This window comes from Oryctolagus cuniculus, chromosome 7 (genome assembly GCF_051225735.1).
Source record: "Oryctolagus cuniculus isolate XC-2025 breed Fujian yellow rabbit chromosome 7, ASM5122573v1, whole genome shotgun sequence".
Lineage (NCBI taxonomy): Eukaryota > Metazoa > Chordata > Mammalia > Lagomorpha > Leporidae > Oryctolagus > Oryctolagus cuniculus.
The window spans coordinates 121,040,455-121,067,895 of record NC_142873.1 but is presented as its reverse complement, the minus strand read 5'-3'; the positions used below and the strand labels follow the sequence as shown (position 1 = coordinate 121,067,895).

The 27,441-nt window shown below is 44.1% G+C and overlaps 1 protein-coding gene across 34 annotated transcripts in view; it reads right to left on the bottom strand.

Annotated features, from left to right (window-relative positions):
- The window catches only part of TUT4 (terminal uridylyl transferase 4), a 210,366-nt gene that overhangs the window by 130,151 nt on the left and 52,774 nt on the right, over nucleotides 1-27,441 (bottom strand). For 18 of the 34 annotated variants that reach the window (XR_016211025.1, XM_008265243.5, XM_008265237.5 and 15 more), the window contains exon 1: nucleotides 10,328-10,496. The exons of 11 other annotated variants lie outside the window; for them this stretch is intronic. The gene's annotated coding sequence lies outside the window, so the exon portion shown is untranslated. Of the gene's footprint in view, nucleotides 1-10,327; nucleotides 10,497-27,441 lie in introns of those variants that run through there. 5 more of the 34 variants (XM_070078505.2, XM_089300644.1, XM_089300648.1 and 2 more) reach the window with 3 other exon arrangements.

Below are 27,441 nucleotides of genomic sequence, written 5' to 3'. Positions count from 1 at the left end.
AAAAAGAAGAAAAACACATCACTAACATCATACTCAATGGTGAAGGACTAAAAGCTTTTCCTCTAAGATCAAAACAAGTCAAGGATGCCTACTTTCATGATTTCAAGATGGTACTAGAAATTCTAGCCAGATCAGACAAGTAAAAGAAACAAAAGATATTCAAATTGGAAAGGAAATGTTTACTGAGATTTATATGTAGAAAACTCTAAAAATTCCACACACAAAGATCTATTAGAACAAAGAAACTAATTCAGCAAAGCAGCACAATACAAAGTCAACACACAAAAGTCATTTCAAAACCAAACTACAAATAATCTCAAAAAGAGATTCAGATAATTCCATCTATAATACCATCAAAAAGAATAAAATACTAAGGAATCCTATAACAAATCAATAATGAATAATGAAAAGTACAAAGCATTGCTGAAGCAAATTAATGAAGATGTAAACAGAAATACATTCCATATTCACAGACTGGAAGACTTAACATTGTTAAAACGTCCATACGACCACAAGTGATGTATAGATCAACAAAAATCCCAATGAGGTTTTTTGCAAAAACAGAAAGCCTATCCTAAAATTCATATGAAGTTCCAAGGAACTTCAAATAACCAAAACAACCTTGACAAGGAACACCTCTGGTTTCAAAATTTACTACAAAGTTACAGGAATCAAAGTATTATACTACATGCTTACAAATAGACATACAGACCAATGGAGAATAGAGAGCCCAGAGATGCCAAATCCATTCTAAGCAGAAAGTGTTCTTTTCAACAACGGTGCTGGAAAAACTGGATATGCACAGACGAAAGAATGACACTGTATCATACCTTACACCATATACAAAAATTAACTTAAAATGGATCCATGTCCTAAAAATAAGACCTAATATATATATATATATATACACACCTAATATAATGGTATATAATATAATGGGCGAAAGTCAGATGCTGTCTGCCTCTGCTTCTCTGTAACTCTGCCTTTTAAATAAATAAATAAATAAATAAATCTTTAAAGAAAAAAAAAGATTTGTCCATTTTTAACCAAATTGGTGCTGGTTGTTATTCTATTCTTGTTGAGTTCTGGGAGTCTCCTGTATATTCTAGATATAAATTCCTTACCATATATATGATTTAAAACTTTCTTTCATTCTGTGGTCTTTTTACCTTGTTTGATAGTGCCTTCTGTTGACAAAATTTTAAATTTTCATGTAATCCAGTGGATCTAATTTTTCTTTTCTTGCCTGTGCCTTTGGTGTCATATCCAAGAAAATCATTTCTGGGGCCCGGCACTGTGGCACAGCATAAGGTTAAGCCATGGCCTACAGCACCAGCATCCCATATTGATGCCAGTTCAACTCCCAGCTGCTTCACTACCAATCCAGTTAATACACCTGAGAAAGCAGCAGAGGATGGCCCAAGTCCTTGAGCCCCTGCATCTATGTGAGAGACCCAGAAGAAGCTCCTGGCTCCTGGCTGAGGCCTGGCCCAGCCCCAGTCGTTGCCGCCATTCAGGGAGTGAACCAGCAGACAGATCTCATTCTCTCTTCTCCCTCTGTAACTATGCCTTTCAAATAAATAAATAAATCTCTTAAAATTTTTTTGTTTCTTCTGGACATTTCATAAGGAATCACAGCATTTTTTTTTTAAAGAGAAGGGCAATGGATTTGAACAGGAAATAGCAAGTATTGGTAAGAATGCAGAAAAATTGAAACCCTTGTGCACTGTTGGGTAGAATGTAAAATTATATAGCCACTGTGGCAACAGTATAATGGTTCCTTTAAAAACTACAGTTACAGGGGCCAGCGCTGTAGCACAGCAGGTTAATGTCCTGGCCTGAAGTGCTGGCATCCCATATGAGCATCAGTTCAAGACCCAGCTGCTCCACTTCCAATCCAGCTCTCTACTATGGGCTGGGAAAGCAGTAGAGTCCTTGGGCTCCTGCACCCACGTGGGAGACCCGGAAGAAGCTCCCGGCTCCTGGCTTCAGACTGGCTCAGCTCCAGCCATTGTGGCCAACTGGGGAGTGAACCTGCGGATGTAAGACCCCTCCCTCCCTCTCTCCCTCTCTCTCTGTGTAACTCTTTCAAATAAATAAATATTAAAAAAAAAAAAAAAAAAAAAAACACTACAGTTATACTGGGGCCGGCACTGGGCACAGTGGGTTAACACTCTGGCCTGAAGCATTGACATCCCATATGTGCGCCGGCCAGCTCTCTGCTGTGGCCGGGGAAAGCAGTGGAGGATGGCACAAGTCTTTGGGCCCCTGCACCCGCATAGGAAACTCAGAAGAGGCTCCTGGCTCCCAGCTTCGGATTGGCGCAGCTCCAGCTGTTGCGGCCAGTTGGGGAGTGGACCATCGGATGGAAGACCTCTCTCTCTCTGCCTCTCCTCTGTGTAGCTCTGACTTTCAAATAAATAAATCTTAAAAAAAAAAAAAAAAAAAAAAAAAAAGACTACCGTTACAGGGATCAGTGTTGCGGTATAGTGAAATAAGCTGCTACCATGCCAGCACCCCTTACACTGGAGTACCAGCTCGAGTTCCAGCTGCTCCAAATCCAATCCAGCTCCCAATTAATGTGCCTGAGAAAGCAGAAGATGGCCCAAGTACTGGGGTCCCTGCCACCCACATGGAAGACCCAGATGGAGTTCCAGGATTTTGGCTTCAGCCAGTTGCAGCCATCTGGGGAATGAACCAACGGATAGAAGATTCTGTCTGTCTCTCACTCTGCCTTTCAAATAAATAAATATTTTTTTAAAATCTACAATTACAATTACTGTATGATCCAGCAATTGCACTTTTGGGTACACATCTAAAGAATTGAAAGCAGGGTCTCAAAAAGATATTTGTACTCCATGTTCACAGCAGCATTATTCACAATAACTAAAGCATGGCAGCAATTCAAGTATCAAACATCCATCAATGGATAAATGGATAAGCAAATGTGGTACTGTAGCCCCATACAACAGAATGTCATTCAGCTTTAAAAAGGCTGCATATACTATAATATGCTGCTATATGAACTAACCTTGCTAATGTTATGCTAAGAGAAATGTCGATTACAAAAAGACAAATACTATAAAATTTCACTTATATAAGGTATTTATAGTTGTAAAAATCATAAGCAAAAAGCAGAATGGTAGATGCCAGAGGCTGCAGAGAGGGGAAATAAGGGGGTTGGGGAGTTGGCGGGTATTGTCTAAGGAGTACGAAGTTTCAGTTTTGTAATAATGAAAGAGTTGGGGTTACGCTGTGGCTCATAGACTAAGCCTCTGCCTGTGGTGCCCACATCCTATATGGGCACTGGTTCAAGTCCCAGCTGCTCCACTTCAGATCCAGCTCCCTGCTAATGGCCTGGGAAAACAGCGGAAGATGGCCCAAGTGCTTGGGCCCCTGCACCTACATGGGATACCCAGAGGAATCTCCTGGCTTCAGTAGGCCCAGTTCCAGCCATTGTGGCCATTAGGGGAGTGAACCAATGGAGGGAAGACCTCTCTCTCTGTTTCTCCCTCCGTAACTCTGTCTCTCAAATAAATAAATAAATCTTAAAAAAAAAAAAAAGACTAAAAGAGATATAAAGATGGTGTACATTATGAATGTATTTCATTTTACCTTACCATACACTTAAAAATGGTTAAGATAGTAAATTTTATGTTGTGTTTTAACTCAATTTTAAAAAAATGGAAAAGTAGTAAATAGTAAACTTTATATTACATAGTTTACCACAATTTTTTAAAATATTATTTTATTTATTTTTAAGAGCACAGTTAACAGAAAGAGACAGAAGAAGAGGGAAAGGGAAAGAGAGAGAAGTCCCCCATCTGCTGACTCATTCCCCAAATGGCCACAATGGCCAGGGCTGGGTCAGGCCACAGCGAGGAGCCAGAAGCTGCAACCAGTTCTCCCACGTGGGTGCAGGGGCCTAAGGACTTGGGCCATCTTCTGCTGCTTTCCCTGGCACACTAGCAGGGAGCTGGATTGGAAGTAGAGCAGCAGGATTCAAACCAGTACCCACATGGGATGCCAGCAATGCAGGCAGAGGCTTAACCTGATATGCCACAACACCAGCCCCCATAATTTTTTTTATTAAAGATTTATCTTATTTATTTGAAAGGAAGTTAGAGAGAGAGAGAGAGAGAGAGAGAAAGATCTTCCTTCTGCTGGTTCACTGCCAAATGGCTGCAACAACCAGGGTCAGTTCTTTTGGGTCTCCCACAAGGGTGCAGGGGCCCAAAGACTTGGACCATCTTCCACTACTTTCCCAGGCACATTAGCAGGGAGCTGGATCAGAAGTTAAACAGCCAAGGCTCCAACAGGCATCTATATGGGATGCTGGCATTATAGGTGGTGGTTTAATCCATTATGCCACATGCCAGCTCCTTACCACAATTTTTTAAGCCTTAAAAAATAAAGGATGTAATGGCATCCCACAAACTGGGAAAATAGTTTTCAAATCATATATCTGATAAGGTTCTAGTATCTATAATACATAAAGAACTCTTAAGGTTCAACAATTTAAAAAAACTCAATTTTTAAACAAAGGATTTGAATAGATGAAGATACCCAAATGGCCAACAGGCACATAAAAAGATACTAAACATCATTTATCACTATGGAAAGACAAAGCAAAACCACAAGGAAGTACCACCCTCATCTACCAAAATGGTTATAATTAAAGATACATAGTAAGTGATGGTGGGGCTGGCGCTGTAGCATAGTAGGTTAAGCCTCTGTCTACCACACTAGCATCCCATGTGGGCACCAGTTCGAGTCCCAGCTGTTCTACTTCTGATCCAGCTCCCTGCTAATGGCCTGGGAAAGCACTGGAAGATGGCCCAAGTGAACCAGCAAATGGAAGATATCTCTCTTTCTTTCTCTCTCTCAATCTCGCTCTCTCTCTGCCTCTCTTTAACTCTGCCTTTCAAATAAATATTTTTTTAAAACAGGTGAACTTTATGGTATCATAAAGTACACCTCAAAAAAAGGAAAAAATACACTATTACATAATTGCATTAGCCATCAAATACTAATGTCTTAACGTGTCATGCAGCCACCACCCTATATCCTGAATGAAAGAATGAAAAAGGCAAATCCTGTAGTGTCTTAATATTACTTATGAGAGTCCTCACTTTGGCAGCACATATACTAAAATATTACTTATGAAAACTCTGACTCCAACACACACCCCCAGCAAAGAGGTCCCCATAATTTGAATAACACTAACCTAAATTAATACTCAGCACAGGGGCCGGCACTGTGGCACAGCAGTACCTCTCTCTCTGTCTCTTCCTCTCTCTCTAACTCTTTCAAATAAATAAAAATAAATCTTAAAAAAAAAATACTCAGCACGATTGTTGCTTAATAAACACTCTGACAAAATGCAATCAGATTTGCTTTATATAATTCACACTTTTATATATTTGCAAAATATTTTTTGAACAACTATTAAAAAAAAAAACCTCTGCATCCTAAAATTTGACACCCTGAGCTTGGGGTAAAACACAGGGTAGCAGTGAAAAGCTGTGGCTCTGGACTCAGATACTCTGAATTCAAATCCTCACTGCAGCAAACTGGATATGAGATTCTGTTAGTTACAAAGACAGAAAGAAATAAAGAGAGAGATCCTCCCCAGATGGCCAAAATGTCTAGGGCTGGGCCAGGCCTAAGCCAGGAGCTTCATCCAAGTGTCCCACATAGTTGGCAGGAGCCCAAACATTAAGGCCATCGTCTGCTTTTCCCAGGCCATTAGCAGAGAGCTGGATTGGAAGTGGAGTGCCAGGACAGGAACTGACACCCAAGTGAGATGCTGGTGTTGCAGAAAGTTGTTTTACCTACTATACCACAACACTGGCCCCAATACTTAATCCATCTTTATGTACTTTTCTCACCAGTAAATGAAGATAATATAAAAGTACCAGTAAATCAGGATACTATAAAAGTACTGTTGTTAGGACTGAGCTAATACTTCTAAGCTCTAGAGAAAGAAATTAGGGCCCAGTAACTACTCAGGAAATCATCTATTACCATGGTAAATCAAATGCCCATTTAGAACTATTAGACTGTTGTATGACTACCAAACACACCTATCTCATTCTAGAAGTACAGGCTGCTTCATTTGAAGATTAGGACTTTGCTTAACTTTACTGGTGAACAGCTTGCATGAATGTTGCTCCCTCGTTCCAGCCTACACTCCTCAATGCCCTAAACTACTTTCTAGTGCTGAACTAAAAAACAGTCAACTAATCCAAGCTAATGAGTGAAGAAGCTTCCTGAACAGGTGTAACACTGTGATTTCTCCCAAGAGTATTATTGTCTCAGAAGAATCTTCTAAGAGATGAAAAATTCTTATACAGTAAGATTTGGATCACAGAATCTTCAAAAAATAGTCTGAAATAGAGGAAGAGGAGAGTGTTATGAGAAAGGCTGAAATATCCACTCAAAACGGGTAGAATCTGTTGGTAGGGAAGCCAAGGACAAAAAACTAGACTAGGAGTCAGAAAATAGTTCTAATCACAGCTCAACCACTCTCTCACTTGGCTTACCACTTACAAGATTAAAAATCCAAATACCTTAATTTAACATACTCTCAAGTTGATTTCCACTTCCAATCATTTATCTCACCAGTCTATCCATATCCTCAATTCTGATCACACTCTTCCCCACACACCAAGCCCCACCACAACTTACCATCTTTGCGTGTTATCTCCTAGGTCTGGAATGGCCTTCATCTATTCCCTTTCCTTCTATACCTAACAATTTCCCACTCAACCCTCAAGAGCTGGTTCTTCCTCTTAACTCCAGGAATTTGGGATATTGTAATTTACAGAATTATACACAGACCGAGTTTCTTGACAGCAGATTGTCTTTTTTTTGCATGTCTCTAAAACCTAGTAGTGTCTAGTATACAGTACAATTGCAAATGTTTGAAGTGAGTTCTTGCCGGCGCCGCGGCTCAATAGGCTAATCCTCCGCCTTGTGGCGCCAGCACACTGGGTTCTAGTCCCGGTCGGGGCGCTGGGTTCTGTCCCAGTTGCTCCTCTTCCAGGCCAACTCTCTGCTGTGGCCCAGGAAGGCAGTGGAAGATGGCCCAAGTGCTTGGGCCCTGCACCCCATGGGAGACCAGAAGCACCTGGCTCCTGGCTTCGGATCAGCGCGGTGCACCAGCTGCAGCGCGCCGGCCGCGGAGGCCATTGGAGGGTGAACCAACGGCAAAGGAAGACCTTTCTCTCTCTCTCTCTCTCTCACTGTCCACTCTGTCAAAAAAATTAAAATAAAATAAAATAAAAAATAAAAAATGAAGTGAGTTCTTAATCAATGAATGAACTTTAGGCAGTTTCCTCATTTACAAAATTAAAAAAAAAGTTTGATATATCTGAAGCAACATGGTCTTACATTAGGAACGAGATCTGCTTTGAAATCTTTCCAACTCTGATCTTGAGCAAATAACCTCTATGAGTCACAGATTGCTCATCTATAAACACGTTTCATAGGGCTGTTACACTGAAGAAGTGAAAAAAATGCATAAACATATCTAGCACAGTAACTAGAACAGGCACTCTAATAAAAGTATCCTCTCTCCTTCAACTCTTAGGGTAATTAAGGACATCTAGTGGGATAATTTTAAATGAAAATAATTTAGAAACTACAGCACACTACACAAATTAAACCTTAAGAGAAAAAAATTCAAACATTTTAATACTTTTTCTTTCTTTTGTGTTTTTAAGAAACACTTGGGGGGGGCCAGTGCTATGGCACAGGTTAATCCTCCACCTGTGGTGCCAGCATCCCATATGGGTGCCAGTACTAGTCCCAGCTGCTCCATTTCCTATCCAGCTCTCTGCTATGGCCTGGGAAAGCAGTAGAAGTCGGCCCAAGCACTTGGGACCCTGAACCCATGTGGGAGATCCAGAAGAAGCTACGGGCTCCTGGCTTAGGACTGGCTCAGCTCCGGGCGTTGCAGCCATTTGGGGAGTGAACCAGCGGATGGAAGACCTTTCTCTCTTTCTCTTTCTCTCTCTCTCTCTCTCTCACTGAACTCTACCTCTCAAATAAATCAATCTTAAAAAAAAAAAAAAAAATGGGAGACTTGCTGTTTTTTTTAACATTTCTCCAGGGATGGGTCTTTGACACAGCAGTTAAGTCACCACTTGCAAGGACAACTGCATCCCATACCAAGAGTATGGGTTCTGCTTCTGATCCAGTTTCCTTCTAATAGGCAGCCTGCAAGACAGCAGGTATTTGAGTTCCTGCCATCCACCTGAGTTCTGGGCTCCTGGCTTCAGTCTGGCCCAGCCCCAGCTCTTGCTGGCATTTGGGAAGTAAACCAGATAGGAGCACCAGAGCTTGTAGGCATACTCTCTCCGGTTCTCTCTCTCTCATTGTCTTCCCCACTACCTCAACCCTACACCTTTCAAATACATTAAAAAAAAAAAAAAATATTTCTCCAAATTGTGCAACTGTCTAGGATTCCAGAATTTAAACAATTCAGTTTGTACCATGTGAACAGCCCTAACTCCTCTAATACTAATAAGAAAAAGTTCATGTTTTTTTTTGAATTATGGTGTCCTCTTCCCAAGCCAGCTTTAGGTCTCTCCATTTTTTTAACAATGCAGAACATATTTCAAAAAGTTTCTTAAAAATTTTATTAAAAATGTTTATTTTGATGCAAAAAAATTTTTTCTTCTACTATCATGGCCCTGGACAATGAAAAGACCTTAAACTTCCTGTATTTAGATGTCTGCTGGCCTTAAAACATTAAATGTAAATAACTCTCACTTCCACTTCTGGATTATTTCAAGGAAACTTTTTCATTTTCTATACCAAATGAAAAACTGCAAATATCAGGGAAATTTACCTAAAAAAGTTCTTTTTTGAAAATAACTTTTTTTTGTTTAACATAATTATTTTTAAAGCATAAAACATTTAAAAGTCTTACTTTTCCCAATATATACAGCTTTTAGGAAGTATTCCTTATAATTTGTAAAAGCATCACAGTGCACTAGAAGCTAGGTTTCCTTCATCAAGCACCACTTTCTAAATTAATATTTCATAATTTTACAAGTTGTGACTAATCAGTACTAAGAGGTACTACAGTGCAGTACTTTTCTTTACAATTCCAGCACCTTAGTATGGTATTTTCTCTAAATTATCATATTCACTTGGGATTACCCAATTTTAGTAACAGTTCTCATTACTTTCAAAATCGAACAGGGTATGCTCTGTTTCACCAGGTGTTACAAATATTTCGCTGTTACAAGACTTGAGAGGGAAAAAGTCTTTGAAAATGAAAAGATGTATGATCCACTCGAGCTAAATGCACGCCGACGATATACAATTCGAATCGCGTTTCTGGACACTAGGATCACAAAAGGAGGTAGAACCTCAAATGACTAAGGAACTACTTTTACATCAAAAATATATCAAAATGAAGGAACATAGTATAATAAAACTAAAATTTCAAGTAGGGGGTAAAATTCGTGTGATTTACATTTGGTGATCTGAAGAGAAATCAATCTTGTTAAATTAACAGTAAATCATCCCATTGAGATACGAGGGGAAATCCCGCCGATGTGCTTCTATCGGATCTAAATTTTTTTTTTCTTTTCTTTTTTTGCAGTCCAGATCCCAACAGGATCCGAAACCCCGCGCGAGGCGAGGAACACACTCGGGGAATGCTGTCTGTTTACAAATACGAAGCTCACTGTTACCCACGTCAAAGGAGCGCGTTGCCACTGCACGACTGGGGGGCGGGGGAGAGAAGGCGGGCGAGCAAGAAACAAAATCCACAGACACCTCCACCTCGTCGCTGCAAGGGCGAGCACCGAGAACAGACTCATTATGTAGTGTGTGTGTGTGTGTGTGTGTGTGCGCGCACGAACGGTACATATACATCTGTTACCTAAGTATGGGTGAAAGAAAAGGCACACAGGACACCGAACCGTCCCGGACCCAAGAGAATGCTCAAGCCAACCCCCGTTAAGTCAAAATCGGCCTGGCCCGTCTACAACAGGTTTCGGGCCGAGGCCAAGAGCCCCAGCCTCTCTGTGGAGTTCCGCTCCAAAGCGCCCCAATGCCCTCCCCAGGCCGCCCAGGCCGCCGTCCCCACCTCCCTGAACTCAGCCGTCCCTCTGGGACCCCCAAAGCCCATTCCAGCAAGGAAATTAGTGTCAGGCCCCCCAAGGGGCGGCTGAGACAGCACCCGCTCTCCCACTCCTCGACACCTGCGAGGCGCGGGCACCTGAAGAAGGCGAACCTGGGGCCGCCCGGCCTTCCCGAGCACACCCCCTCGGCACCCGGCGCGGCGTCGCGGCCGGAACCTCCGTACCTGCGAGGCCCGCGAGCTATAGGCGCGCGCGGCGCCTCCTCATCTCAGTGGCTCCCGCTCCCGCTCTCCCTCCGCCTCCCGCTGCTGCTACCGCTGCCGCCGCCGCCGCCGCTGGAGGCCAGGACACGAAGAGCTCAGGGCTCCACCGCCATGTCCGCCGCGCCGCGAACTGCATTGTGGGGGGGAAGGGATGGGGAGGGGGAGGAGGAGGGAGAGGGAGAGAAAGAGGAGGACCGGGTGAGGGGAGGGGGCCGAGGAAGAGTGGAGACCGGGGGAGAGGGGGAGGGGAGCCAGGGACTGGCCCTGAAAGGGGTCCCGGCCCGGGAGAATGGGAGACCTTGGGAAACGAGGCGCAGAGGGAAGGGTTCAGGAGTGCCTCCTCTGTCCGTTCTGGGGGGCCCCGGTTACTGGTGAAATCCAAGCGGAGGAAGGGTAAACAGCACTGGGGGGAGGGGCTACGCTCGGGGGCTAGCGGAGGCCGCGAGGAAACAATGAGGAGGGGGTCGCCTCGAGAAGACCGCGCACTCACACCCACGCCGAGGGAAAGGAAACGCGCGAGGACACTCGTTAGCCCGCGCGGAGGCGGGGGAGGGGAGGGGGCGGGCCGGGCCCCCGGCGGAGGGGGAAGCTGGAAGGCGGCCGGGCTTCGCGGGCAGGGGCGGGGCCGCCGGCAAGGGTCGCGAGGTCTCGCCGCGCGCCGACGTCGGCGCGCCTGGAAAGGGCTGGGGTCGCCCGCGCGGCGGCGCCGCCCACGCGAGGCCCCCGGGCTGGGAGAGGGCTCCGAAAGCCGTGTCGACGCCTCGCACCCAAAGCTGTTCCCCTCACGGAGGAAACCTGGCCCTGCCTGTGACCCTCTGACCTGACACACAGGGCACGGCCCGAACCTACGCGGAGCTTCGGCGGCCAGTGCGGGCTTCTGAGCGTCAGCGAGCAGCGAAACCGATGAAGCCCACCCCCAGCCGTCGATGGTTGCCACCAGGCCCTCGCCCCCTGACCCTTTTTGTTTGTGCGAGACAGCCGATTAAGGAGTTAAAAGCAGAGAAACCTCAGGAAAGAGATGTTAGAAGTCATTTCTTTAGCTTCCTGCAGGTATAGGATCACCTACGATCAGGGTGCCTCCTCTTCCCCTGCCTTTCAACGTTAAAGTACATTAATTAAAGTACATAGAGAGGGCTTAATGTTTTGCTCGGGTTTTTTCGTTTTGTTTTAGAGACGCAGGCTAGAGATTATTTCAACCAGCCTCCGACTTCAAAGCTGGGCAGATTACACAACTGCAATCCTGGAGTTTGCATACCCTAGGCATCGCAAGGATATGACCAGGACAGACCTGAGGATGAAAGGAAGATGCTGGATCTTAAGTAGTTACAACATACTGTCTTAGAAAATTTCTTATGACTCAGAGGCTGGAACTGTTAAAGAGGTTGCAGAGGGACAATCCTCTGTAGTCCATCTACCCCACACCACAACCCAGAAGCAAATACTGGTTATTTATCTGATTATGTCTGTACATCCATCTGAATCCTCATGAGAAGCTTGGTGTGAAAGGGGCCAAGCGTTGCCCACTAAGTGCAAGGCCTTCATGTAGGGGCTTCCTGTAGTTCACTATTTAATCTTCACAATAATCCTATGAGGTAGGTACCGTTGCTCCCATTTACAGAGGCAAGAACCAGGGCTCTGAGAGTTGGTGCATTTTTCCGCTGTCTGTCTGATGCCATAACACCTCCGTACAGCAGATACAGTACTGGAATTCAAATCCAAAGAGCCCTGCCTGTTTTGGGTACTTATCAACTGAATGACCCTGGGCACATGTACCCTCTGAGTTTCCTCGGCTGTAACGTTTTTAACCACACAACTGTTTTACATAGATGATGTAATGGACACACTGGGAAACTAAAGTGAAAACCTGTCGCCTATAGAGAAGTTGAGATGATATCAAACGTCCCATTCCTTTTAGTTAGAGGTATCAGTGTCCTTGGAGCAAGTCCAGTTGAACAAACATTTCCTAGTTACTTAATAAGAGCAAAACATTTAGTTAGGTGCCTAGGGATACAAAGACAACAGATTGCTGTCTCAAAAAGTTCACCATTGAGCAAGGTGGTTCTGCTGAGCTACAATAAAAGCAACAGGTGATATGAACCAAGAGCTGGACAAATAATCCCACATAGATGAGACTACAGTGAAAAAAAGGTCGAAGCAGGACCTTGAAGTCTTGCTTGCTACAAGCCAGACAAAATTCTGTGATTCAGAGGATACCATTAGCCTGGAGCATGCAGAAGATCATAAGTCTAGAGCAGAAAGCTGAGACCAAACTGAGAACCCCCAAGCCTTTCTATACTTACCCCTCCTACATAACTCTCTTCTATGACCTTTCTTATCTCATGAGACCCAGCTCAACTCCTATCTCCTTTATTGAGTCTTCCTGATCACCCCTCCCCCAATTCCACTGGATGCTATCCCTCCAATCTTGAAATTCCAACATAATACTTTAATAAGTCTGATACCATAGATTATAAATTTGAGCCCAAATATGTATATCTGTATTCTTTATAATGCTTGCATTCCTGTTGAGTATGATCTTATTTATCATCACAGCTAAATACATAGAGCAAGTATTACTCTGACATGAACATAAGGAAAGTTAGGGCATATAAGGCTTAATTAGTTCCCAGAGTCATACAATATGTCACAAGCAGGACAACAATGCCAGCCCTGTGTTCTTTTCATGGAATCACAAAGAGATTACTGTGAAATAAAATGATAAAATCTGATGGGTTTAGGCCGGCGCCGTGGCTCAATAGGCTAATCCTCCACCTAGCGGCGCCGGCACACCGGGTTCTAGTCCCGGTCGGGGCGCCAGATTCTGTCCCGGTTGTCCCTCTTCCAGGCCAGCTCTCTGCTGTGGCCAGGGAGTGCAGTGGAGGATGGCCCAGGTGCTTGGGCCCTGCACCCCATGGGAGACCAGGAGAAGCACCTGGCTCCTGGCTCCTGCCATCGGATCAGCGCAGTGCGCCGGCCGCGGCGGCCATTGGAGAGTGAACCAACGGCAAAGAAAGACCTTTCTCTCTCTCTGTCTCTCTCTCTCACTGTCCACTCTGCCTGTCAAAAAATAAAAATAAAAAAAAAATCTGATGGGTTTGTGGAAATATTCTGAGGACTTATATCTGCTGCTTTCAAGTAAGATCTCAGAATTGTGGTTAAGGCATTTAGCTTCTAGTCTGGAAGTTCTGGGAACTCAGTTTCACACAAACAGATGAAAATTATTTGCGGCAAAACTTTTTTCTTTTAAAGATTATTTATTTATTTGAAAGGTGGAGTTACAGAGAGGGAGAAGCAGAGGCAGAGAAGTCTTCCATTCGCTGGTTCCCTCCCCAAATGGCCAAACAGCTGGGGCTGGGCCAGGCCAAAGCCAGGAGCCAGGAGCCTTTTCCAGGTCTCCCACATGGGTGCAGGGGCCCAAGTACTTGGGCCAACTTCCACAACTTTCCCAGGTGCATTAGCAGGGAGCTGGATGGAAGTGGAGCAGCCAAAACTCAAACTGGTGCCCATATGGGATGCCAGCACTGCAGACAGAGGCTTAAACTTCTATGCCACAGCATTGGGCCCTGTTGACACTTTTTGAAGTGGTCTACAAAGCAGAGGTATTTTCAAACTTTAAATTTTTAAAAAAATATTTATTCATTTATTTGGAAGAGTTATGAGAAGGAAAGATAGAGAGCTACCATCGCTGATTCACTCCCCAGATGGTCACAACTGCCAGGGTTGGGCCAGGCAAAATTCAGGAGCCAGGAGCTTCATCTGGGTTTCCCAAGTGGGTGGCAAGGGCCCAAACACTTGGGCCATCTTCCAAGGCTTTTCCCAGGCCACTAGCAGGGAGTTGGATGGGAAGTGGAGCAAGCAGGACAGGAACCAGTTCCCATACCTGCTTTACCTGCTAGACCACAAGTCCGCCAGCCCCCAAACTTTAACATTTTTGTGATTCTTACCAAGACCTTGACTACCAAAGCTCCTAAAGTGTGTGTTCACCACAAAAGTAGCATAAAAGATTTATTTATCCTATCTTCTTGCTTTCTAAAATAAAATATATTAAAATGCCTATTTCATAGTAAACATTCAACAAAAACAAATCTCCTTTCTTCTTAAAATCTACTTTCTTCCCACCTGCTCCACTTTAGATTTCATGTGCCTTTAAACTCACACTAGCAAATGGCTGTACTTGCTAAGACTGACTCTATTTCATCTGTCCTGAGGATTCTACGTGTGAAATTTTTAAACTTCAGTCACACCCTTTAGCTTACTTCCTTGAAGCATTAGAAAGTTTTTTTAAGGTGACATTTTCTTTTAAGTGAATAGCACTGAGTTAGAAGGACCATCATACAGTTAGACATATCAAGAACATACACTATGGGGCTGGGGCTGTGACACAGCAGGTTAAAGCCCCAGTCTGCAGTGCCAGCATCCCATATGGGCACTGGTTGAAGTCCTGGCTGCTCCTCTTACGATCTAGCTCTCTGCTATGGCCTGAGAAAGCAGTAGAAGATGGCCCAAGTCCCTGGGCTCCTGCACCCACATGGGAGACCCGGAAGAAGCTCCTGGCTCCTGGCTTCGAATCAGCTCAGCTCTGGCCGTTGCAGTCATTTGGGGAGTGTACCAGCAGAATGGAAGACCTCTTTCTCTGTAACTCTGTCATTCAAATAAATAAAATAATTCTTAAAAAAAAAAAAAATACACTAGTAGCAGGACACAATGCTATAAAGGTAGCCTAGTACCACATGATAAGGGCCATAAATGCCATTTCTTTAAAAAGGTGGGGCCAGCCCTCAGGCGTATGAGGTAAAGCTGCTGCCTGCAGTGCCAGCTTCCCATATGGGTGCTGGTTCAAGTCCCAGCTGCTCTACTTCCCAGCCAGCTCTCTGCCAGGGCCTGGAAAAGCAGTGGAAAGCAGAAGATGGCCCAAGTACTTGAACCCCTGCACCCATGTGGGAGATCCAGAAGAAGCTCCTGGCTCCTGGATTCAGATAGGCAGAGCTCCAGCCATTGCAACCATTTGTGAAGTGAACCAGCAGATGGAAGACCTTCCCCTCCCTCCACCCCCGCCTTTCAAATAATAAAAAAAGAAGGCATTTGGGGCTGGAGTTGTAGCTCAGCTAATGTGCCTGGGAAAGCATCAAAGGATGACCCGAGTACTTGGGCCCCTGCTACCTATGTGGGAAACCTGGATGGAATTCCAGGCTCCTGGCTTTGACTTGGCCCAGCCCTGGCCATTACAGCCATTTGGGAAGTGATCCACCAGCTAGAACTCTCACTCGCGCTCGCTCGCTCTCTCTCTCTCTCGCTATTTATTTATTTATTTATTCATTCATTCGAAAGGCAGAATTACAGAGAGGCTGAGGTAGAGAGAGAGAGAGTGCGAGTGAGCATGATAGATGTCTTCCATCTATTGGTTCACTTCCACAAATGGCTGCAACAGCTAGAGCTGAGCCAATCCAAAGCCAAGAACTTCTTCTGGGTCTCCCACATGGGTGCAGGGGCCTGAGGACTTGATCCACCTTCTGCTGCTTTCCCAGGCCATAGCTGAGAGCAAGATTGGAAATGGAGCAGCTGGGACTCAAACCAGCACCCATATGGAATGCCAGCACTGCAGGCAGCGGCTTTACCCACTATGCCACAGTGCTGGCCCCTAGATATCATTTTTTAAAAAAATGATTTATTGGGGGCCTGCACTGTGGCATAGTGGGTAAAGCTGTCGCTTGCAGTGCCAGCATCCCATATGGACACCAGCATCCCATATGGGACCTAGTTCAAGACCCAGAAGCTCCACTTCCAACCCAGCTCTCTGTCATGGCCTGGGAAAGCAGTGAAAGATGGTCCAAGTCCTTTTTCGCTACACCTGCGCAAGAGACCTGGAAGAAGCTCCTGGCTCCTGGCTTCAGATCAGCCCAGCTCCGACTGTTGCAGCCATTTGGGGAGTGAACCAGCAGATAGAAGAACCCTCTCCCTCTCCCTCTCCCTCTCCCTCTCTTTCTGCCTCTGCCTCTCTGTAACTCTGCTTTTTAAATAATAAATAAAAAATCTTTTTAAAAAATGAGATAAACCTCCACTCTACCAATCTCCCTACGACCAATGCTAATACAAAATGTTAGGACAACCTATATTGATTCATCTTTATATACTATAAAATGTCATGCCCTCTGTTCAGAAAGAAACCCTCTCATGTTTTGTCAAGTGATTTTCAAAAAGAATTCCAAGACCATTAACTGGGGGAAGAGACAGTCTTTTCAATAAATGGAGCTGGGAAACTGGATACTCACTTGTCAGAAAAAATGAAGTTGGACCCCATCGTTAGACCATATGCAAAAACTTAACTGAAAATGGATCCATAACCTTAATCTAAGACCTAAAACTCTTAGAAAAAAACAAGACAAGAGCTGTACAATATTGAATTTTGCAGTGATTTCTTGGATATGACATCAAAGACAGAGGCAACAGCAATAACAACAAAAAGAAAAATTTAACTGGAGATGGTGTTTGGCACAGCAGTTAAGATTCTGCATAGAATATCCATATCCCAGATTTGATTACCTGGGTTCAATCCTTGGCTCCAATCCTGATTCCAACTTCCTCCTGTTCCCCTGTCTCTCTCTGCCTTTCCAATGAAAATAGTTTTCGTAAGCCATTACTGTTTTTTTTTCTGTAAAGACTGATTTATTTATTTGAAAGTCAGAGTTACACGGAGAGGCAGAGAGAGAGAGAGAAGTCTTCCATCCGCTGATTCACTTCCCAACTGGCCGCAACAGCTGGAGCTGCGCCGATCTGAAACCAGGAGCCAGAAGCTTCTTCCGGTTTCCCATGCGGGTGCAAGAGCCCAAAGACTTGGGCTATCTTCTACTGCTTTCCCAGGCCCTAACAGAGAGCTGGATTGGAAGTGAAGCAGCCAGGACTCAAACCAGCACCCATATGGAATGCCAGCACTGCAGGCAGCAGCTTCCCCCTACTAATGCCACAGCACCAGCCCCAAGCCATTACTTCTTAAAAATTGAACTGCATGGAAATTTTGTTCATCAAAAAACAGTAAAAAGGTAACCAACAGAATAGGAGAATATATTTGTAAATCATGTATCTAATCAGAGATTAATAACCAGAATTCACAGAGAACTCCTAAAGCTCAACAACAACAAAACCCAATTCAAACTGGGCACAGGACATTTCTCCAAAAGCATACAAGTGGAAAGTAAGCAAATAAAAAGATACTGAACATCACTAATCATTAAGGAAAATGCAAATGAAAAGTACAATGAGATGCCACCTCACACCCATTTAGGCTAAGATTAAAAAAAAAAAAAAAAAAAAAACCAAGGGGGCCCACACAGGTTAGGACTCTCCTGCACCATATCTGAGTACCTGGATTTGATCTTGGGCTCCACCTCCTGATGGCAGATTCCGGCTAATTTGCAGACCTCAGGAGGCAATAGTAATAACTCAAATAATGGGTCCCTGCCACTCACATGAGGGACTTGGATTGAGTTGCCAGAGCTCCATTTTAGCCTGGCCAGGCCCCAGTAGGCTGTTGCAGTCATCTGGAGAGTGAAACAGTGGGAGAGAGCTTCCCTCCCCACCTCTCACCCATCCACCCCTACCCCCACCCTCGACACTAAACTAGGTTAAAAAATATAATGAGTTGATGTGAATGTGGAAAAACTGAATCCCCTGTGCACTTTTGGTGGGAATATAAAATTGTATAGTCACTGAGGAAAACAGTATGGCAGTTCCTCAAAAAGTTAAAAACAGAATTATCATATGACCCAGCAATTTCCCTTCTAGACATATGCCTGAAAGAATTGATAGGTCTCAAAGAGATACTTGTACACCCATATTTATATCATTATTCACATTAGCTAAAACATGGCAGCAACCCAAGTATCCATTCAGAGATGAATGGATAATAGAATGTGGTACCATGCACCCTTACAATGGAACATCATTCAGCCTTAAAAAGGAAGGCAATTCTTCAATATGATACTGGTTTCAAGTCCTACCTCCACTTTAAATTCCAGCTTCCTACTAATGCACACCATGAGAGGCAACCATGATGGCTCAGATACTTGAGTATGGGAGATCTCTGTCTCTCTGTCCCTCTGACTTTTAAATAAATAACTTCAATTAAATGAAAAGAAGATTTAATTTAAAAAAAAAAAGACATAGAGGGGGATAGCCTTGTGGCACAGTGAGTAAAGACACCACCTATGACACGAGCATCCCATATGGACGCTGGTTTGTGTCTGGCTGCTTTATTCTGATCCAGCTCCCTGCTAATGGCCTGAGAAAAGCAGTGAAAGGTGGCTCAAGTGCTTGGGCCCCTGCCACCCACATGAGAGACCCAGATGAAGCTCCAGGCTCTTGGTTGTGGCCTAGCTCAGTCCCAGCCTTTGTGGTCCCTTGAGGAGTAAACCGGTGAGTAGAAGAACTCTCTCTCTCTCTCTCTCTTCCTCTCCCTCCCTCTCCCTCTCCCCCTCTCCCTCTCTCCCTGCCTTTCACTCTAACTCTGACTTTCAAATAAGTAAATAAATCTTTAAAATAAAATAAGGTGAGAAGGGTAGGACATGTTTCAGAAACCTGCAATAGCAGACTTATTGGAGCTTGACCTGAAAGGTAGTTCTTAAAGGCTCTTACCCAGGAGAGTGATGCAGTCATATTTGGATATTTAAAAAATATATATTAGTCAACAGTGTGTGGGAAAAAAAATCAAGAAGTCAAAATTGAAAGCAGGGAAAACAGTAAGGGAATGTAGAAAATCAGGCAAGAGTTTAATGCAATTTAAAAAAAAAAAAAAGAAAAATATTAATGGGGGCCAGCACTGTGACTTAGCACAGCACCTGTGACGCTGGCAGCCTTATGTGTGGCTCCACTTCTATTTAAAGAAAATAACAGGCAGAGTGGACAGTGAGAGAGAGACAGAGAGAAGGGTCTTCCTTTTCCATTGGTTCACCCCTCAAATGGCCGATCAGAAGCCAGGAGCACTCCGGGGTCACAGCAGAGAGCTAGACTAGAAGAGGAACAACCGGGACAGAATCTGGTGCCCCAACCAGGACTAGAACGCGGGGTGCCGGCGCCGCAGGCAGAGGAATAGCCTAGTGAGCCGTGGCACCGTCTGCCCAACTTCTGATCCAGCTCCCTGCTAATGCACCTGGGAAAGCAGCAGAGGATGGCCCAAGTCCTTGGTCCCTGCACCTATGTGGGAAACTCGGAAGAAGCTCCTGGCTCCTGACTTTTAAAAATGTTTACAACTAAACTTTTTTTTCTAAGTATAAGAGTATTACATACCACATCTGGAAAATAGAGGAAAACTCAAAAAAAAGAAAATAACACTAATGACATCCCATAATGCCACTATTTTAAGATCACCATTGTAAACAAATTTTTGGCATAATTCCTTCCAGTCTTTTTAAAAAATACATTTTAACATAGTTGAGGTCATACTTTGTGTTTAATTTTTTTACTTATTGCCTCATTGTATTTTTCTACACCATTAGGAAATCTTTATAAATACAGCTTTAGTATCTGCAAAATATTCCATGATGAAAGTACCAGATTTTGGTTAACCAGTCCCATATTATTGGATACATAAGTTACTTCTAATTTCTTGCTATTATAAATAATGTCTTTTGCATAAATATGCAAGACACTATACCGTTATTGTCTCAGAGAAAATTCTCAGATGTGGTATGTCTACATCAAGTAGTGCTAAACCGTAAAAGGCTCTGGATATGTACTGTCAAATTGCTTTTTAAAAGGTTTGTACAGTGCTAAATATCACTTATGCTTCTATGTGGGAGAGGAAACCAACTAAACATTCTCAGCTTTAAAAGTGATGAGCTGCTCAGAATCTCTGGGCAAAGGCTGTTGCTTCCACAAACACATTTCCCTTTAGGAGGTAAATCCTGGCTGCTAACTGAAAGGCCCAGATTTGGGGTTGAGTTGCCATGCTTTATTTACCTGTCTCCCTAGGACCTGAGAAACTTACCTTTTGGACAAAGAAGTCCTTTTACCTTGCAAGCCAAAAATATTGTAGCGAGAGTCTTCTTTAAGGTTCAACAACATCAACAGAACATCCTGCCCGGTCTCCTGAGTCCCGGGGGAGAATCTTACTGACCCGGGGGAGGCTCCGTCAGGGACCCCAGGAGACAGGAACCGGCCTGGCACACAGTGAGTGCAGCGCTGAGTGGTAGCTTTGGGATCCGCAAGGAGGGAAGGCCTACACTTCCAGTAATGGAGAGGCCTACTTAACGGGGAAGAAAGTCCTTGTCAAGGTCCCTGCGGGTGCCTAAAGGTCAACCAATGAGGATCAGACCCGCCTCAACCTTTAACTCCCATGCCCTGAATCTATAAAAGGAGCTCTCCCAATCTCTCCCAATCCCGGCCCCCGCTCTGTTGCTCCGTTGGGACCAGGGAACCTCACCCAGGAGCAGAACCCCAATAAAAGCCTGTGAATTAATTGATTCGTCTTCCTGGGAAGATTTGTTACGTGCTGGACACCTTGCACTGAGGTCTTCTTGTTGGGGCATTTTTTGGTCCAGCTCCAGAGCGCTTTCCCAGACTCAACTCACCCAGCACTCTCCCAGGCCCTCTGTATGCCCACAGTCTCAAGAGAAGCTCCCAGCTTCTCTTGTTTTCCCCATTCTGATCTGGGCTGATCCTAGCTCCTCCTACCCCATCCTGGCTCTCTTCCCTTCCTGTTCTTCCTGGCCTCTTTCTTCCCTCTCCTCCCCCTAGCTTCCTCTCTTCATAGGAGCCCTTCCTGAGTCCATCTTTGAATTCTTCTCTAAGCGTCTCTTTTAATGCTGTTCTCCCTCTTTCTGTCTTCTCTCTTCCCCTCCCTTCCTCCCCTCCCCGCCTTCCCCTCTATTTCCCCTTCTCCCTCTCTTTTCTGAGTCTTTGTGTAACATTCCTCTCTCTCTCTCTCTCTCCCCTCTCCCCTCTCCCCCTCTCCTCCCCCCTCTCCTCTCCCCCCTCTCCTCTCTCTCTCTCCCCCCCCACACACACACACACACACACCTGTCTCCCCAAGCCCCCTTGACCTTTGCCAGCCTCTGGACCTCCCCATCCTCTCCAGGTGACACACACACCATCTTGAAATCTGCAGGAGTTTCTCCTGGCGTCTTTCACATGGAATACAGCCTTTTTTGTACCCCATTACTAAGGAATACTCTTAGAAAAGCACGAAAGCCGACCGACACTTCCTGTGGTATTATCTTTATCATGCACTCCAAAGTGGATCACTTATATTATGCCTGTATTTTCTTTTCCATCCAAATCAGGAGATATGAAAGCACAGTTCAAATCCAATACACTTACAAAGCATGACAGAGTATTTGAAATCTGGGACTGTCCTCAAAAATCTGGGACATAATGTTGCTATAAATTCCACCTATCCAGAATCCAGCTCTTAAGTTTCACAAACAAGAACTCTGAATGTCCTCAGCATTGGTGGAAGTCAGTGTTCAGTATGTTATACTCAGACTAAAAAGGAGATTTTCCCCTCGTTCTGCTCACTCCTGGAATGAGATTTTGATTGCACATCAGGTAGGGTCTAACAATTCAGATTGCTATCTATAAATCATACATAGAAGGATTCTTTACTGGAGGGTTTATGAAGCTTACAAAAATCTTTCACTGCAAAAGATTGAACCCACGCTCTGAAATGAGAATATACAGTTATCTACCACACTTATGCATAATTCTAGGTAAAATCTCCAAAGGTGGCTTCATCAGTTTTTTTTAATTTTTGGTTTCCCCTCTCTAAAAAAACAGGAAAAGTTTTTTACTAATATGAAGTCTTTTGAAAGTCCAGTCTGGACTTTCTTGTTATACTACCTGAGTTCTGATTCTGTTTCGTCTGACTTTTTATCTAAATCTCCATGGTTGCATTTGCTCAAGGTTCACTTTAAGTACAGTCTGAATCAATCATATTCCTAAGGAAGTTTGCTTCCCTAAGTCTGCAAAACTCCCCCTTCTCATTCCTTATTGTTCTCTGAAATGACATTTCTCCTTGTGAACTAATATGGCTCTGCCTAGCTCTAGATAATCCTAGCTCTTTTTGTCATTTATCTGTGCTGCATTCTCTGCCTACTTACATCTTCTCCTACGGTGAAGGGAGTATTTTAAACTTTTCCAATTGCAGGGAAAAGCAACTTGCTGGCTTGAGGATACAAATTTAAAATGGAAGCCCAGAGAAACATGGAGGGCCTGAGACATTCTGTATAATCCAACAAATTTCCACCCCACCCCAACCCCACCTCTACTGTCCACAGCAGCAGGGGAAGTCAGAGAGGGGAAGGAATGATTTGCAAGCACTTTATGCTCTGTCTTGTGCAGACCATGCAGTTTTCTCCCTGCAGTGACATTCAACATTGATTTTAATTGCATTTGTAAGTTCTCATATCTAGTTTCCATGGCTCTAGCAGATCAGACAGCACCTAGTTGAGGGGTGGAGTGCCGACTGTTAGAAGTTAAGAGCATGGATTCTGAAGTCAAACTTCAGGTTTGAATGCTGGTACTGCTGTTTCCTAGCTGTCTGACTTTGAATGAGATATCCTTATCTTAAAATGGAAGTAATAATAGAGCCTATTTCCACACAATTGCCATAAGGATTAAATGACTTAATAGATATAAAGTGCTTGCAATTGTGTATGCTATATGAGTATTAAGTGGAATGGGAACACAGTGCTGAGATGTAGCAAACAACAAAATAAAACAAAAAGTTATGCAAGCAGAGAAATCAGAGAGGGCTTTAATTTAGCAGTTCAGACACTTATACGGACTTGTATGGGACATGGACTGCCTGGTTTGACACCTGGCTCTGGGTCCTGACTCCAGCTTCCTGCTAATGCAGACCTGGAAGGCGGCAGTGATGGCTCCAGTAATCAGGTTCCTGCCACTCATGTGGGAAAATGGGCTTGTGTTCCAAAATCCTAGCTCTGGTCCTGACCCAACCCTGGCCACTGTGGACTTTCGGAGAGGAATCAGCAGATGGGAGCGCGCTCTCTCTCTCTCTCTCTCTCTTTCTCTTCGGAGAGGAATCAGCAGATGGGAGCGCTCTCTCTCTCTCTCTTTTTCCTCTCTCTCCATATCTTGCTTCTCAAATCAGTAAATAAAAATTTGAGCAAACAAACAAAACAGAGCAATCACAATCCATGTAGGCAGAGGCTCCCAAGCTTTCTCAGTTCAAGGCAACTTCGGTGTCTCAGTATTTTTTATGGCACTTCCCCATTCCAAAAAAAACAAAAAAAAAAGAAAATCCAAAACCTAACAATTCTGCTTAAGTAGCTAAATTCAGAAAGCTTAATCAGTATTTATATCCTAATAATTTACTAACCATTTGAAAGAATAGCATATATAATATTTTATTTTAAAATATTCATAATTATTTACTAACGGAATATACGTGCCTGTTGAACAATTCACTTCTCAGGCTTTGAAATCAAATTATATATTGTCACATTCATTTCTTGTTCTATATTGATTTTTACTTAGTACTTGCTTTTTATTATAGCAACTCTTAAAAATCCAGCTTCATAAAGGCATGATATCATCCAGAGGCATGTGGCAGCATCTAACATTGAACCTTTGGCCCCAACCTTGTGGGTATCAGAGAGATGTTAAATATCACTGTATTTATCTTAAAATGTCCCATAGAGGCCGGCGCTGCAGCTCACTAGGCTAATCCTCCGCCTTGCGGCGCCGGCACACCGGGTTCTAGTCCCAGTCGGAGTGCCGGATTCTGTCCCGGTTGCCCCTCTTCCAGGCCAGCTCTCTGCTGTGGCCAGGGAGTGCAGTGGAGGATGGCCCAAGTGCTTGGGCCCTGCACCCCATGGGAGACCAGGAGAAGCACCTGGCTCCTGGCTTCGGATCAGCGCGATGCGCCAGCCTCAGCACGCTGGACATGGCGGCCATTGGAGGGTGAACCAACGGCAAAGGAAGACCTTTCTCTCTGTCTCTCTCTCACTGTCCACTCTGCCTGTCAAAAGAAAAAAAAAAAAAAAGGTCCCATAGCACCCTGTGAGTTGGCTACAGCAACACAGGGCTCCTCAACACACAGTTTGGGAACCAAAGGTGTAAGAGGGAAATCCCCTAACAAATCTTCAGGATATGAACATAGAACATCAAAGAATAATAAATAATGGTCATGATAATAACCTTGAGATATCTTTAAAAGTTTCATTCATGGTCACTGTGTCTTCTATTTTAAAGGCTCATTATATCAAGTGCCTACCTTAAAAGATTGTCATTCAACATCCCTAAAATTTAAAATAAAAATATTTTTAGTTACACTAAAAACTTACAAGATTATTTTCCCATCTGACCCCACCCTTTCCTCAACCTGAGAACAAAGAACACAAATCTTGGGGTCACAGATTTGTATGCAAATGTAGATGTATTGCTTTCTCTTTCTCTTTAAGCAGGTCTCTCCATCTTTTTGAACACCTTCTAAAATTTGGTTAATAATTCTCACCCCCTGCATTAGTAGGAAAAGTGAAAGCGCTCAGAATAAACGCAGGGATACAACAGGTGCTCCAGAGCCCCCTGCTATTTCCTAAACACCCCTTAGGCTGGCATCTCACTAAGCCTTTGTGCCATGGTACTTCCCTGAGCTGATGAACCCCACTGCTTTCCTCTGCTGTGAACTCCGCTCAACTCTGTCACCAGACTTCAATGCATCTCTCCCTCTGAAGCCTGCCTTGGCTTCTCCAGAGAGAATGAGTCATTCCCTCCTGTTTGATTCTGCCACACTTAGCGCTATCATCTCACTGGATCACATTATGTTGTAATTACTTATTTATGAGTCTTCTCCCTCACCAGATTTTATGGTCTTCCTGCATGGCTGAAGCCACATCTTATTTACACAGTATCCAACACATACTTGGCCCTCAATAAATGTTTTGATGAATGGAAGAATGATAATAGCAAACACACAGTGCTGAGCTCCAGGCACCATGCCAAGTGTTTTACAAATATTAACTTGTTTAATCTTCACAATAATTCTATGAATTATTATCATTTCTATCTAACAAATGAGAAAAATGATAGTAAAACTATGTAATTTGTGTAAGGTCACTCAGCTATTAATTATCAAAGCCAAGATTCAAACGTTAGCAGTTGGTGTCAGTCTAGAGTCTTAACCAACACACTACAATGCAACCCAATGAACAAGGGGAAAACTATCAAATAAATTTGGCTTTCCCAAAGGTCTTACCTCCTCAAGTTTTATAATGGCTCCTTTATTTGTTCATTCAACATGCATTTACATAGGGTTTTCTATGTCTATATCATAACACTAAATAACTATTTATTTTAAGTTTTATTTATTTGAGAGAAAAACAGAGAGCTCCCATCTGCTAGTTCACTCCCCCAAATGCCTAGGGCTGGATAGGGAGGGAGCAAGGAGCCAAGAATGCAATCCAGGTCTCCCATGGGGCTTGGGACAGATTGCAGGAACCCAGATACTTGAGCCAGTGCTGCTGCCTTCCAGGGTCTGCATTGGTGGGCAGCTGGAGTCAGGAGCCAGAGCTGGAAACACGACTCAAGCAGTCTAATGTGGGACATGGCTGTGTTAACTGCTATTTCTATTTCTATTTCTAACTGAGACCCACTACTTGTCTCCTGCCCCATCCAATTTCTACTGCCTGCCCCCAAAGTGAACTGATCCTTCAGTGTCTTGACTTGTGTTTGCTCTCAGCCCTGGATCCATGATGGCCACTCTAGCTAGCTAACTGGAGCGTATCCCTTCCTTAGTTAAATGACTTCCCTCTGGAAGCCTTCCATTACCTCCTACAGCAAAGTAGATGCCCTCCCCATTGCTCCCTACCGTACTTTACCCTATTGTACCATTTGTAATTCTTACTCTTCTTATTTATCATCTGCCTTCTACACTAGACTACAAAAGCTGTGAGAACAAGGACTAGGTCTATCCAGATTACCTTTGTTTTCTCTTTTTTTTTTTTTTTTTTTTTTTTGACAGGCAGAATGGACAGTGAGAGAGAGAGAGAGAGAGAGAGAGAAAGGTCTTCCTTTGCCATTGGTTCACCCTCCAATGGCTGCCTTCTCCTGGTCTCCCATGCGGGTGCAGGGCCCATGGACCCGGGCCATCCTCCACTGCACTCCCGGGCCACAGCAGAGAGCTGGCCTGGAAGAGGGGCAACCAGGACAGAATCCAGCACCCCGACCAGGACTAGAAGCCAGTGTGCCAGCGCTGCAGGCGGAAGATTAGCCTATTGAGCAGCAGCGCCGGCCCAGATTACCTTTGAATCTGCAGCATCTAGTCTGAAACCTGGCACAAAAATAAGGGCTTGATAAATGTGAGGGATCTAAAGATTCATGGAAATGCAAATTACAAAAAAAAAAAATCACACATGGATTTCAAACGTTTTTGTTTGAAATCAAAACTTATCTTTTAGGGTCATCGCTATGGCACAGCAAGTTAAAGCCCCGGCCTGCAACACCACATCTCTTATGGGTTGCAGCCATTTGGGGAGTAAACCAGTGAATGGAAGACCTCTCTCTCTCTCTCTCTCTCAAATATATAAAATAAATATTTTTTTAAAAACCTTATCTTTTAATTCCATTTTCCATTAAATTTTGAAGTACACTAGCATTTGCTGAAGGATGAGCAAGACAATCTTTATGTTTTAAGATATTTAGTATGGGCCAGTGCCACGGCTCAATAGGCTAATCCTCTGCCTGCGGCGCCGGCACACCGGATTCTAGTCCCGGTCGGGGCGCCGGATTCTGTCCCGGTTGCCCCTCTTCCAGGCCAGCTCTCTCCTATGGCCCGGGAGTGCAGTGGAGGATGGCCCAATTGCTTGGGCCCTGCACCCCATGGGAGACCAGGAAAAGTACCTGGCTCCTGCCTTCAGATCAGCGTGATGCGCCGGCTGCGGCGCGTCAGCCGCGGCAGCCATTGGAGGGTGAACCAACGGCAAAAAGGAAGACCTTTCTCTCTGTCTCTCTCTCTCTCTCACTGTCCACTCTGCCTGTCAAAAATAAAAAATTTAAAAATTTTTAAAAATTAAAAAAAAAGAAAGGTAATATGAGGGCCAGCACCATGGCATAGTATGTTAATC